Source organism: Oryctolagus cuniculus, chromosome 6 (assembly GCF_964237555.1).
Source record: "Oryctolagus cuniculus chromosome 6, mOryCun1.1, whole genome shotgun sequence".
NCBI classification, from domain to species: Eukaryota; Metazoa; Chordata; class Mammalia; order Lagomorpha; family Leporidae; genus Oryctolagus; species Oryctolagus cuniculus.
This window is the reverse complement of record NC_091437.1, coordinates 13,182,309-13,195,936: the sequence shown is the minus strand read 5'-3', so window position 1 is coordinate 13,195,936 and position 13,628 is coordinate 13,182,309. Positions and strand designations below refer to the sequence as shown.

Here is a 13,628-nt window from a genome sequence, read left to right as displayed (position 1 = left end):
CTCTTTCAAGGTTCACCTACAAAGATCAAATGTCAGCCATTTCTGAAATAAGACTCAAATAACTGGAACATTACAGAGAATTTTATTTGATAAAAAAAGCATTCAAAATCATTAATTATAACATAGCTATAAAATCATCAAACATCAGAAAACTAAGCACACTTTTAAATACTTCATTAGTGGAAAACGAAATCAGAAAAAAACTGTAACAGAATAATGAAATACCACATTTTAATTTTGTAGGCTGAAACTAAAGCAGTGCCTAGAAGGAAAATAGAAGTTTTAAATGCTTACATTAAAACAGAAGTTTTTAGTCAAGCTAGAAAGAGAACAAACTGGTCATAAGAGAAAGTGCTTTAATACAGCTATTACTAATAATCCATGGGCTTAGGGAAAACATCTTATTAAGTGAAAACAGCAATTCTCAACAGATAAACTGAAAAAATCAAGTCAACAACTACAAAACAGAGAACCTAAAATAAAAAGAATCGCATTTGAAATGAAAATTTTCACTGAATACACACAGCAGCAAACTGCATAAAGAAGAAGATACCAATGAAGCTAAAGGGAGCTCCAAGGAAACTGTCCAGAAGGCAAATTAATACAATACAGTAGGAAACAGACACAATAGAGAAATGAAGCCAAAATGACACTTTGAAAAAAATTCAGTGAATTGCAAAAATGATCATGAACAAAAAAAATTATATACAAACTATAGGTAAAAGAATGAAAAAAGAGATATCTAAAAAATAATATAAATAGTAAAAGGATAAAGGACAATTATTAACAACTTTCTGCCAATAAAGTCAATGACTTACATGAAAAGCAACCAACTCCAAACAATATGTTCACAGGAGGAATTGATAAGTCAGTCCTAAAATTGATATGGAAATACAAAATCCAGAATAAATCAACAGAAGAAAAAGTCAACAGACTCATATTATCTAATTTCAAGACTTATTAAAGAATTACTGTAATCAAGGCTATGTGGAAGTTCCATAAAAATAGACAAATAGATGAATGAAACAATACGGATTTCAGAAACAGACCCACAGGTATACAACTGATTTTTCATTAAGGTACCCAGTCAATTCAATAGTGTCAAGAAAGCATTTTTAACATGGTGCCAGAATAATCATTTCTCTAACATGGAGAAAATGAATTTGAATGCTAGATCACTGCATGAATGAAAGAAGGAGTAAAAAGAGCTAAACACCAAGTCAGAACCATACAGAGGATTTCTCTGCTACTCAAAGTAACAAAAACTTTTCAGTTTTTCATACAAGAAAAAAGAAATAAGTAGAACTTCATGAAAATTAAAAACACCCATTCATCAAAAAATAGCATTAAGACAATTACCAGAAACACTACAGAATGCAAGTATTATATGACATAACTACGTGTGTGTATAAATCCATGGAAATTGAATGAGACAGGTAATTCTTTTTTTTTTTTTTTTTGACAGGCAGAGTGGACAGTGAGAGAGAGAGACAGAGAGAAAGGTCTTCCTTTGCCGTTGGGTTCACCCTCCAATGGCCGCCACGGCCGGCGCGCTGCGGCCGGCGCACCGCGCTGATCCGATGGCAGGAGCCAGGATCCAGGTGCTTTTCCTGGTCTCCCATGGGGTGCAGGGCCCAAGCACCTGGGCCATCCTCCACTGCACTCCCTGGCCACAGCAGAGGGCTGGCCCAGAAGAGGGGCAACCGGGACAGAATCCGGCGCCCCAACCGGGACTAGAACCCGGTGTGCCGGCGCCGCTAGGCGGAGGATTAGCCTAGTGAGCCGCGGCGCCGGCCTGGTAATTCATTTTTTTAAAAAGATTTATTTATTTACTTGAAAGAGTTACACAGAGAGAAGGAGAGACAGAGAGAGAGAGAGTGAGAGAGCAAAAGAGAGAGGTAGGTCTTCCATCCATTGGTTCACTCCCCAATTGGCCACAACGGTCAGAGCTGCACCAATCAAGCCAGTAGCCAGGAGTTTCTTCTGGGTCTCCCAAATGGGTGCAGGGGCCCAAAGCATTTTCTACTGCTTTCCCAGTCCACAGAAGAGAGCTGGATCGGAAGTGGAGCAGCCGAGTCTTGAACCAGTGTCCAAATGGGATGCTGGTACTGCAGGCAGTGGCTTTATCCACTATGCCACAGCGACAGCCCCAAGGTAATTCCATTTTATAAACATGGAAACAATTGAATATATTTCTCAAATAATTTACACATGAAGCCAGTAAGCATATAAAGTAGTAATCAATGTCATTTCTAATAATGCAAGTATAAATTAAAACCATAATGAAATATCATGTCACACCCATCAAAATGGCCAACATTTAAAAGACTGACAATATCAAATGCTGACAAAAATGAACAACAACTAGAAAGCTTGCTTATAAATGGCTTCATGGGATTATAAAGCCATATGACGGTGGGAAACATTGTGACATGTTCTTAAAAAAGTGAAACATACACCTATGCTACCACCTATTGATGCCATTCTTAGGAATCGCCCCAACAGAATGAAAGACTTGTACACCAATGTTTATAGCAACGTTAGTCACAATAGCCAAAAATCAAAAATATTCCAATATCCACTGACAAAACAGATAAGCAAACATTTGTCAAAATCCATCAAACTACATATGAAATCTATGCATCGTATTATATGTAAATTACCCCCTCACTGTGATTTTTTCATAACATACTCCAAAACTGAGTTTCATACGCCAAAATTCCTGTTTTCCTCACTATACCATCACTATGAAATCTACCTAAAAACATTACTTTCTTTTAAACAGTTAATGAGCAGCATGTGATCTGGCGGATTTTCTATCAGAATCCTGTAGTTTATTTAGAAGGATGTAATTTCCCTTTGGCAAATTTTTGTGTTATCTTCAGCAACTAATTTTTCATTTATGTTTATTTAATGACTCAAGTATCTAAAACACATTCTAACACTTTTCTTGTGAAGTTTGTACCTACATATGTTTATGCACAGAAATATTTGCAGGTTGATTTGTTTTACACAGGAAGATCTGAAGATACAAAACAGTCCCACAACAAAGAGAGTATTTAAAATCGTATCATACATTGAAAGACTTCCATGTCCCTCCCTTGACATCTTCCACCCTGCATAAACCCTGGAGGGCAAAGGATAGCAAAATGAGTGAGGAGAAAAGTCAAGTATAGACTCCAACTCCCTTCCTTAAAAGAGGGTCCACAGTAAGGACCCAAGCCTGGAAACAGGAAGAGAGGAGGCAGAGGTAGGAAGAAACGACGAATTAACTTAAAATGAAGTAAAAGTGCAACAGGGCGTGGGCCTTGGACTAGCAGTTGAGACACCCACAGTCCACACTGTGGTGCCTAGGTCGGTGCCCAGCTCTGGTTCCTGGCTCGCTTCTTGCTAATGCAGAGCCTGGGAAGCACTGGTGAGGGCTCAAGCACTCGAATTCCTGACTGCCAAGCAACAGACCTGGACTGAGTTCCCAGCTTCTGGCTTCCACTTGGCCCAGCCACCATGCGCTCCTGGGGAGTGAACCAGTAAACGGGAACTCCTCTCCCTCTCTCTCCCCCTCCCCCTCTTCCTCTCCCTCTCCCTCTCCCTCTGTGTATGCGTGTCTGTGTGTGTGTCTCTCTTTTTCTTTTTTAATGCTTAGTCAACGGGTGATTTTAATGCCTGAAAATGCAACTATTTCCCAAACTGGAATATTCTTATAAAACTTCATGATAAGAAATCAGTGAAAATTGACTAGACTAAACTTCATGAGGGCGAAAAGTATAAATATGACAAAAGTGGTTAGTGAGAAATGACACCATTTCCTGTTGTACTCCATCCAGTTCAACATATACATAAATTTCTAAGAATAGATTTTTTAAGGTTTTAAAAATACTGTTAACAATTTAATATTTTAAATATTATCTTTTTAAAAGCTTCAAATATTGCTAGCATTTTCCCTATTATAGACCTACCAAACAATATTACAATCGCCTATATGTTTGTCAATAACAGGAGTCAATCAACAGGATAAATCCAGTACAATTCCTATTTTTGTACAGACTTCCATCTAAGAATGGACTTTATGTTTTGATATAGTTGTAAAACAGTTATGAGCAATATTTTGTAACCTTTGGAAATCATAAGAAATTTGAATTTTAGTATCCACAACAAGGGCTGTGCAGAAATGAGGCCTCACGCACTCACTCCAGATGCTATGCTGCTTTCTCGCTGCATGAGCCGAGCAGCTCAGACAGCATGTGGCACTCCTGTCACCTCCCTCTGCTCCTCAGGGCATCCTCAACTGCAGGGGTACCAGGACAACCGACACCGTGACAAAGTACCATTGTGTTCCTTTTTTATTATCAGTGCATACTTATCATGTCAAAGCCAGAAGGGAAAAGTGGACTTTGTCACACTTTCGAGGCGCAGTGGAGGACTGTTATCAAATTATGCGGGAAAGCATTGTGTTTATTGCACAATGACACATGCTAAAAATACAATCTAGTTGGACATGACCAAATGTATTAGTAGTCTATTGCTGAGTAACAAATTACCAACAATACAGAGGTTCAAGACAACACTTTATTACCTCACACTTTCTGTGCACAGCTTAGCTGAGTCACTTGCTCAGGCTGTATTCAAGGCCTGGGCTGCATTCCCTTATGAAGGCTCAAATTGGGGGTGGGGGGATCCTCTTGCAAGCTCCTGCAGACGGTGGGAAGAATTCAGGCCCTGCAGTGCCCATCTGAGTGCCACCACCCTGTCCTAAGAGTCACATGGAGGCTACTCTCAGATTTTATAGGCTTTCTTCCGTTCCTCGCCAACATGGTCACTTATTTCTTCAAGCTTCTCCAACATGGTCACTTATTTCTTCAAGCCCCTAAAAGGAAGACCTAGCTGCAATTGTCCAAGATTTGCCTTTTTTTTTTTTAACAGGCAGAGTTAGACAGTGAGAGAGAGAGAGAGAGAGACAGAGAGAAAGGTCTTCCTTTTCCGTTGGTTCACCTCCCAATGGCCGCTGGGGCCGGCATGCTGCGCTGATCCGAAGCCAGGAGCCAGGTGCTTCTCCTGGTCTCCCATAGGGTGCAGGGCCCAAGGACTTGGGCCATCCTCCACCGCACTCCTGAGCCACAGCAGAGAGCTGGACTGGAAGAGGGGCACCGGGACAGAATCCGGTGCCCCAACTGGGACTAGAAACCTAAGGTGCCGGCGCCGCAGGCGGAGGATTAGCCTAGTGAGCCGCGGTGCCAGCCTAAGATTGAGCTTTAGATAAGGTAACCTTCTCTGGCACCTAAGACCCAGGTTCTGTACTCTGCTGTAATACTCCAAATTTGCAAAGTCTTGGGATCCTAGCTGTCTGCTTCCAGACCATTTCATGCTGCTTGCCTATCATTTTAACAGAGCACAGTTGGGCCGGCGCCGTGGCTCAATAGGCTAATCCTCCACCTTGCGGCGCCGGCACACCGGGTTCTAGTCCCGGTCGGGGCGCCGGATTCTGTCCCGGTTGCCCCTCTTCCAGGCCAGCTCTCTGCTATGGCCAGGGAGTGCAGTGGAGGATGGCCCAGGTGCTTGGGCCCTGCACCCCATGGGAGACCAGGAAAAAGCACCTGGATCCTGGCTCCTGCCATCGGATCAGCGCGGTGCGCCGGCTGCAGCGGCGGCCATTGGAGGGTGAACCAACGGCAAAGGAAGACCTTTCTCTCTCTGTCTCTCTCTCTCACTGTCCACTCTGCCTGTCAAAAATAAAAAATAAAAATAAATAAAAAAAAAAACAGAGCATAGTATTAGACAAGAGAAATCGTAGAAACCCAGTTTAGCTAGCAACTATCTGCGGCCTTGGGCAAGGGACTTAATCTAACCTTACTTTAATAATTACAAATAGCAGGGGTAGGACAGAAGATTTATAATGGCATTCTCACATTATGCACAGTAGTACAATTTTCTGTTGTATTTGATGACAAGGACTCTATTATATGTCACTTTATTATCCCTGAACGTAGCACACTGCCCACAAGCTAGTATGGTTAAATACATATTATACATCAATAACTAAGTACTTCCTATTTTGAACGTTTCTAGTAAGCAAGCCCTAGCACAGCTCCCAGAGATTCATGAAGAAATGGAAAACAAAGCAAATCCAAATCCAGAAATATCAACCTAATCCTTCCTTCACAAACAGGAACTGACAGCCCAGCGTCAGCCGTGATGCCGATGTGTGGAGCACGGGTTAAGCCGCCACTTCGCACACCTGCATCATGTACCTGAGTGCTGGAATTCAGAATCCAGGAACGAGTCCTAGTTCTGGCTTCCTGCAAACACACATCCTGGGAGGCAGGAGGTCCTGGCTCAAGGATGTAGGTCCCTATCACCCACACGGGAGACCTGGAGGCTTCTGGCTTCAGCCTGCCCCAGGCCCAGTTGTTGCAGGCCCTTGGAGTGAACTAGAGGATGGAAGGTCTGTCCCAGTCTCTCTCTTTCTGACTTTCATGTAAGTAAAACTAATTAAACAAAAAAAAATTTTTTTTAAGTTTAAAGGATCACTAGATAAGTGAACACATCTAACATGAAAGGCAGCTATACTCCCAAAAGGGCAGGGGGGCGGGGTGACGAAAACAGCCAGCTCCTCAGAAGCTTAGGAAAGTACAACAGAATAAAAAATAATACATTACGGGCTGGCGTTGCAGTACAGAGGATTAGGCCATTGTCTGTGATGCTGGCATCCAATAAGGGCACCAGTCTGAGACCCAGCTGCTCCACTCCCAATCCAGATCCCTGCTAATGCGCCTGGGGAAGCAGTGTAAAATGCCCAAAGTGCTTGGGAGCCGGCCTCCATGTGGAAGACACAAATGGAGTTTGTGGCCCTGGGTTTAGTCTGGTCCACAACTGGCTACTGCAGCCATTTGGGGAATGATCCAGTAGATAGAAAATCTCTGCCTGTCTCTCTCAGATATCTCTTTGCTCGCTGGCTCTCTCTCCCTCTCTCTTTCTCGGTCAGCTTTTCAGATAAAAAATCTGTTTTCCCTTAGCTGGAACAAAAATGGGCTACAGAATGCTAAACAGGAAAGAAAAGTAACCCTGGCATACCGCTTGGTTCTAGAGCTCATCTAAGTATGCTCAATTGAGTCTCAACATTTAGAACGAATCTTACTAAAAAAATGCAAGAGGAATGTCATAAAAAAGAAAGTAAATGTTATTGACTTCGACAGTGTTAAAATAACACAACAACTGACAGACGCTCAGCTGTTCCCGCTGCACATGTAAGGTAGAGGGAAGGACAGGGGCAAGAGTAACTGCACCTCAAGCAGTGCAGAGTTAAGGTGAAAACTGACTACAACAAGAAACACAGGGGAGAGTGTTTAAAGTGTCCAAAGTAAGTAACCACAGGAAGTATACATAATAACTATCAAAACATTTAAAGAAAGATGGAGAACTGGGAATATGAGCTAAAATCTCATCATATTTGATGGAGATTTAAAAGATAAATGCAGGGGCTGGCGCTGTGGGGTAACAGGGAAAGCTGCTACCTGCAATGCCAGCATCCCATATGGGCACTGGTTCAAGTCCCGGCTGCTCCACTTCCGATCCAGCTCCCTGCTAATGTGCCAAGCAGCAGAAGATGGCACCAGTCCTTGGGCCCCTTCATCCATGTGGGAGACCTGAAAGAAGCTCCAGGTTCCTGGCTTCAGATCGGCCCAACTCCAGCTATTACAGCCATTTGGGTAGTGAACCAGTGGATGGAAGAACTCACTCCCTCTGTCTCTGCCTCTTTGTAACTCTTTCAAATAAATAAATAATTTTTTTTTATTTTAAAATGGAAAAATTTTAGAAGTATCAAAGAGACAAGTGTATGCATGCTGTTTGGTATCATGAAAGTAACCACCTAAAATATTTAAAATAAATAATTAAAGTCCTTCTTCAACTGAAAAATTCAAAGATTAGCAATATATTGCTTATATATTTCTATATTTTATTCTCTGTATGTAGGCTTCAGTTTAATAAACAATTTCTAGTATCAACAAACAAGAAGCTTCCATTCTAAAAACCACTGTCAAAGCCAGCATATTTTCAATGATGGGACAGTAACATATTAAGTGTCTCTACAACTCACAGTTTAGATCCCCTTAGCATTTTTTGAAGAGATACTCAGTATTTTTCAATAGATTATCCAAAGATTATCTGACCCTAAAAAAGTTAAGAACATTGAAAAGAACACTTTTTTTTTTTAATCACTGCGTGGTTTTATAAATACATTCTTAGAAACAGCCTAAAAACTAAGTAGCATCTGTACTTATTTAAAAGCCAATCTCCTTCCAAAAAAAAGTACTTAGGGCAATTTACAATGTGTGCACTACAAAAGGACTGGAGAAAGACTTACATAAGGAAACCAGGAAGGAAAAAAAGTATTGCTAGAAATAAAACCATGTAAAGTTAATATACCATATAGTTCAGTACACACACACAACAAGTTTCTCTCTTTATCTTCTTAGTAGCCAAGCAGAAAATGGAAATACGATCAGTTACAAGATTCAGAGCCTCTGCTGTAGCAACACAAGTTGCTAAAAAGACCCAGGAACAGCCCCAGCAATAGATGACAGCTAGGAACGTGGCCAATAGTGAAAACTGAAAATCTGCCTCAGAAAAGATTCAAGTCAAAAGATACAGGTGGAAAATGGAAAAATATATCTCAAAAACATAAAAACTATGCATCCATAGAAACAAACACTACCAAGAGAAGTCTCACAAAAATATGCCATGCTTAAAGTTTGCTGTAATGCAAAATAATTACTTATACTGCTTAATGATATTCTAATTTTTATGAGAAATTATTCCTTTAACTGAAACCTTAATTCTGCTACTACCAAAACTAATAAACAGGTAATAGGATCAATGTGCATAAAGTTACATGAGTAGGCATAAATAGTAATAAAGCATTTACAACCATATTTGCTTCTATAATTATTCTCAGCTGACTTATTTTAGAAATCTAAATTAAAGACAGGAAAATCATCAAAAGCATGCTTTTTAAAATTACCCCTGAGAATAAACAAATATGAACAATTAATTGCCTTGCTTTCAGAAATAATTATAATTTTGACCTGGTAGCATCCACTGATACAGAAAAAAATGAGCTGCGAAATACAGAAAAAGTAAGACGCGCTCTGATGAGGTGAGCAGAAACGCAGGCTGGCATATGTCTCATCCAATGACCACTGATCAATCCACAAAACAGAAAATCAGATTCTCTGATCTGCACAGCCAGTAATGCAGGGCTTTACGGAGCCAACTGACCTCCTTAAGGCTGTGACCAGACAAAACACAGAAAGCAATCTGAGCATGTACCAGTATAGCACCTTCCCAAAAAACACCATCAAGACCTCACTGAAATTTTCAAATGCACACCAGTGACAAACTCTAATTTTTTATATGACTAGTAATATTCTTCCTAGCTTCCAAAATCCTGTTGCAAAGGAAATGCCGAGTACCCTATAACACTGAGCATTAAGATTTTCTACAGATATCCTTTTCATGATTACCGTGATATTCAATATTTCTGCAAAAACAAAGTCACAGCAAATGGAAATCGGAGAATCAAATTTTATGTTCAAATGCTACTTGTCAAAGCACTGGATTTCCCGCTGCTTTACTATTCCAAATGAAAAGTCCATACTTAGTATATGAAATTATTTATGCAGTGTTTCAAATGCTATGTTCAGTCTCTATAAAAAGGTCACTACAATGTATGTCCTCAAACCTCCCTGTTCCTCAAGTGGGGGCTGCCCTTCCAGCACACGCTTCCATAGCGGCAAGTGTCCCAGCTACTGCTTCTGGCATTAGCTCAACTGTGGTTGTCTAAGAAAAGAATAAACACTTATTTTTAAAAGCTAAATCATTTACTATAATGTCAAAAATGGAGATCAATTTCTCTAATTACATACTACAGAAGCTTTTCTTGTCTCAGAAAGACTTTATAACTATCATCGACACATTTTATATTTTCAAAACTTGATTTCAGTCATGTCCCTGTGTATTCCTATTAAGATCCAGGAATTTCCAGCCTTTAAAAACTACCACCCAGATCTCTTAGTGTTCTCCAAACTGGGGATCAGGATTCATTAGCGGGAAAGTAAGCAATATAAAGGGTCTCAAGAGTTTTTTACAAATAGTGTGGAACAGAAAATATGGTGTGCATGTATAATAAAGGTAAGTCATGCTTAATGCTATTTTCATTCTTTAAATGAATGTGTATGTATGCATGTACACACACACACACACACACACACAATCACTGGATCACACCATAAAATATTTCCGTATGGCATAGTTAAAATATATTAGCAGCACTAGCATTCTATATGGGAGTTAGTTTCAGTACAGGCTACTCAACTTTCGATCCAGCTCCCTGCTAATGGGCCTGAGAAAGTGAAGATGGCCCAACTACTTGTACCTCTGCACCCATGTGGGAGACCCAGAAAAAGCTCCTGCCTGCTGGCTTGGGCCTGACTCAGCCCTGTCTGTTGTAGCCATTGGGAAGTGAACCAGCAGACAGAAGAATCTCATTCATTCTCTCTCCCTCTCACTCTCTCTCTCTCCACCTCTCTGTAACTCTGCCTTTCAAATAAATAAATAAATCATGAAAAAAATCATTACTATGAGTTGTGGTCAATAAACATTTCTACAATTTCTTTTTTTTTTTTTTTTTTGACAGGCAGAGTGGACAGTGAGAGAGAGAGAGAGAAAGGTCTTCCTTTGCCGTTGGTTCACCCTCCAATGGCCGCCGCGGCTGGCGCGCTGCATGGCAGGAGCCAGGAGCCAGGTGCTTTTCCTGGTCTCCCATGGGGTGCAGGGCCCAAGCACCTGGGCCATCCTCCACTGCACTCCCGGGCCACAGCAGAGAGCTGGCCTGGAAGAGGGGCAGCCAGGACAGAATCCGGCGCCCCTCTTCTATTCTACTATTTGTAGAACCCGGTGTGCCGGCGCCACTAGGCAGAGGATTAGCCTAGTGAGCCGCGGCGCCGGCCCACATTTCTACAATTTCAAAGCTACTATACAAAGGCATGGAGTATCAAAACACACTCTTACAATTTGGCATAATTAAGCCAGTTTTTAAATGAGAAACTTCACTAAAATCTAAATTTCCTCAGTAAACATAAATATTACTGGAAGTCTAATTAAATTAATATTCTAATTAATCGAGGTTTGACTGTTCTCCATAAACAGGATAGAACTGTTTCACAGGTTTTCAAAACACCTTTTGTGTCATCTATTCCCAATTTCTCAAGTGAATTTACATTCTCATTGGTGTCTTAATAGGTAGAAGGGAAAGAGATGTTCAATTTAAAAATGATCAGCCTACTAAGTATTATATTTTAAGATGCACAGATTTCCCTTATCTCCTGTCTTTAAGAGTCTAGGCTGGCATGGTTGCACACTGGGTAAAGTCACCCACTGAAATGTCGGCATCCTGTACGGGCTCAGGTAGAGTTCGTTTCCCAGATGTTCCACTTCTGATCCAGGTCCCTGGGAGTGGCCTGGGAAAAGCAGTGGAAGATGGCTTGAGTGTCTGGGCCCCTGCCACTTGTGTGGGAGACCCAGAGGTAGCTCCTGGCTCCTGGCTTTGCCCTGGACCAGCCCTGGCCATGGTAGCCATCTGGGGAGGGAACCAGAAGGTGGAAGATCTCTGTATGTGTGTGTCTCTCCTATCTAATTCTGACTTTCAGATAACATAAGTAAGTCTTAAAAAAAAGAATGACAAGAATCAAGGCCTCAACAGAGGTCACGCTAACTTCACATTACTGAAATCCTCACCACACTAACTTCTACAGCAAGTCATCTCATTTACCCATAACCACAAACTTGACTGCAAACTCTAATCATAACAATAATAGCAAACTTAAACTGTACACCATCAGGGAAAGAAGTTCCAATTCATTCTATTGAGTATTTATGATGTGCCAGATTTAGCCTAGGTACTAGAAATATAGTAATGAACGTGTCCCCCAAAAACGGTCTCATCAGACTTCATAGCACACCACTTTTTGATGTATATTTTTATACTAATTAAAAACAATATTCTGCAGTAGTACCTTAGGAAAACCAAAGCAGTTCATTTGCAATATTTATGTCTTATAAACCCACTGTAATTAGAATTATCAGACACTGAACTACTGCTCATAGGAAAACACAGGGGGAGTGAGTTCCTTCCAGTGGCCCTCACCACAAGATTTTCACTAAGCAGGCAATATATAACCATGTTGATGGGTGTGGGTGTGTAGGTGTGTGCGTGTTCAAACACTTCACTTTGCGTATATTATTGACTCAGTAACAATGAACTCACAGCCAACAGCATCCTATCATAAATCCACTGAGCTAATTAAAAATGCATTTTCTTCATAAGACATATCATAGCTCTCTCATTTTTAGGAACACCAGACAGTACTTCAAAACTAAGCCTGGGCCACAGATTTGGGGTTACAAATAAATTTTAGGAAGCAGGCAAATATGGAAATTTCAAATAATAAGGCCGAACTCTAACTGATAGAGAAAATTTTCTCTATAAAAATAGTTTAGGGGCTCAGAAATTTTGGCACAGCGGGTTAATATGCGACACTACCATCCCATGTGAACACCAGTTCTGGTCCTGACTGCTCCACTTTCAATCCAGCTCCCTGCTAAGATGCCTAGAAAAGCAGTACAAGATGGCCACGTGTTTGGGTCCCTGCCACCAACATGACCAGGTTAGAGTTCCAGGTTCCCAGCCTCCACCTGGCCCAGCTCAACTGCTGAGACCACTTTGAGAGTAAACCAGTGGATGGAAGATCTCTCTCTCTCTCTCTCTCTCTCTGTTCCAGTGGCTGGCATTTTGGCACAGTGGATTAAGCCACTACTTGTGACACCAATTTGGGTCCAGGCTACTCTACTTCATACCCAGCTTCCCACTAACACACCTAGCAGGGCAGTAGATGATAACCATCGATGTGGCCTCCATGTGGGAGAACCAGTGAAGTTCCAGGCCCCGGTTTCAGTGGGGCCCAGCCATGGCCACTGCTGCTATTTGTGGTATGAAGCAGCAGAGAGAAGCTGTCCCACTCCTTCTCCCTCCCTCTCTCTCAGCCACTCTGTCTTACAAATAAAATAAATCTTTTTTTAAATAAAAAGTATTCCAGCTAACAAATAAATAAGAAATGAGAGAATTAAAGATCACTATTATGCAATTTTTAATGCTTTGATGGAACTAGGCAGGGATCCTCAGTGACTGCTAGCATCACAACAAGAGAGAAAATCTTGGATCTTCTCAACAAAAGGAAAAAAACTGAAAGTGAATCTGTTCAAACTGGTCCAGCTCACTGCCAATTTAGAGGAAAAATAGAGGACAATGCTTTTACTCTTGCACATTAAGATACTTCAATGTTATAATCTGATCCTTAAAAGCAGGGGTCATATTTTATGGAACTCCGTCTCTTCAGTATCTTTTTTTTTTTTTTTTTTTGCAGGCAGAGTGGACAGTGAGAGAGAAAGAGACAGAGAGAAAGGTCTTCCTTTGCCGTTGGTTCACCCTCCAACGGCCACCGCGCTGCAGCCAGCGCACCGTGCTGATCCGAAGCCAGAAGCCAGGTACTTATCCTGGTCTCCCATGCAGGTGCAGG

The 13,628-nt window shown here is 41.3% G+C and overlaps 1 protein-coding gene across 17 annotated transcripts in view; it reads right to left on the bottom strand.

Moving 5' to 3' along the window:
* CSNK1G3 (casein kinase 1 gamma 3) overlaps window positions 1-13,628 on the bottom strand; it is a 133,345-nt gene that overhangs the window by 101,775 nt on the left and 17,942 nt on the right. For 3 of the 17 annotated variants that reach the window (XM_051843354.2, XM_051843352.2, XM_070076055.1), the window contains exon 3: window positions 819-874. The exons of the other annotated variants lie outside the window; for them this stretch is intronic. The gene's annotated coding sequence lies outside the window, so the exon portion shown is untranslated. The remainder of the gene's footprint in view (window positions 1-818; window positions 875-13,628) is intronic. 17 annotated transcript variants of the gene reach the window in all.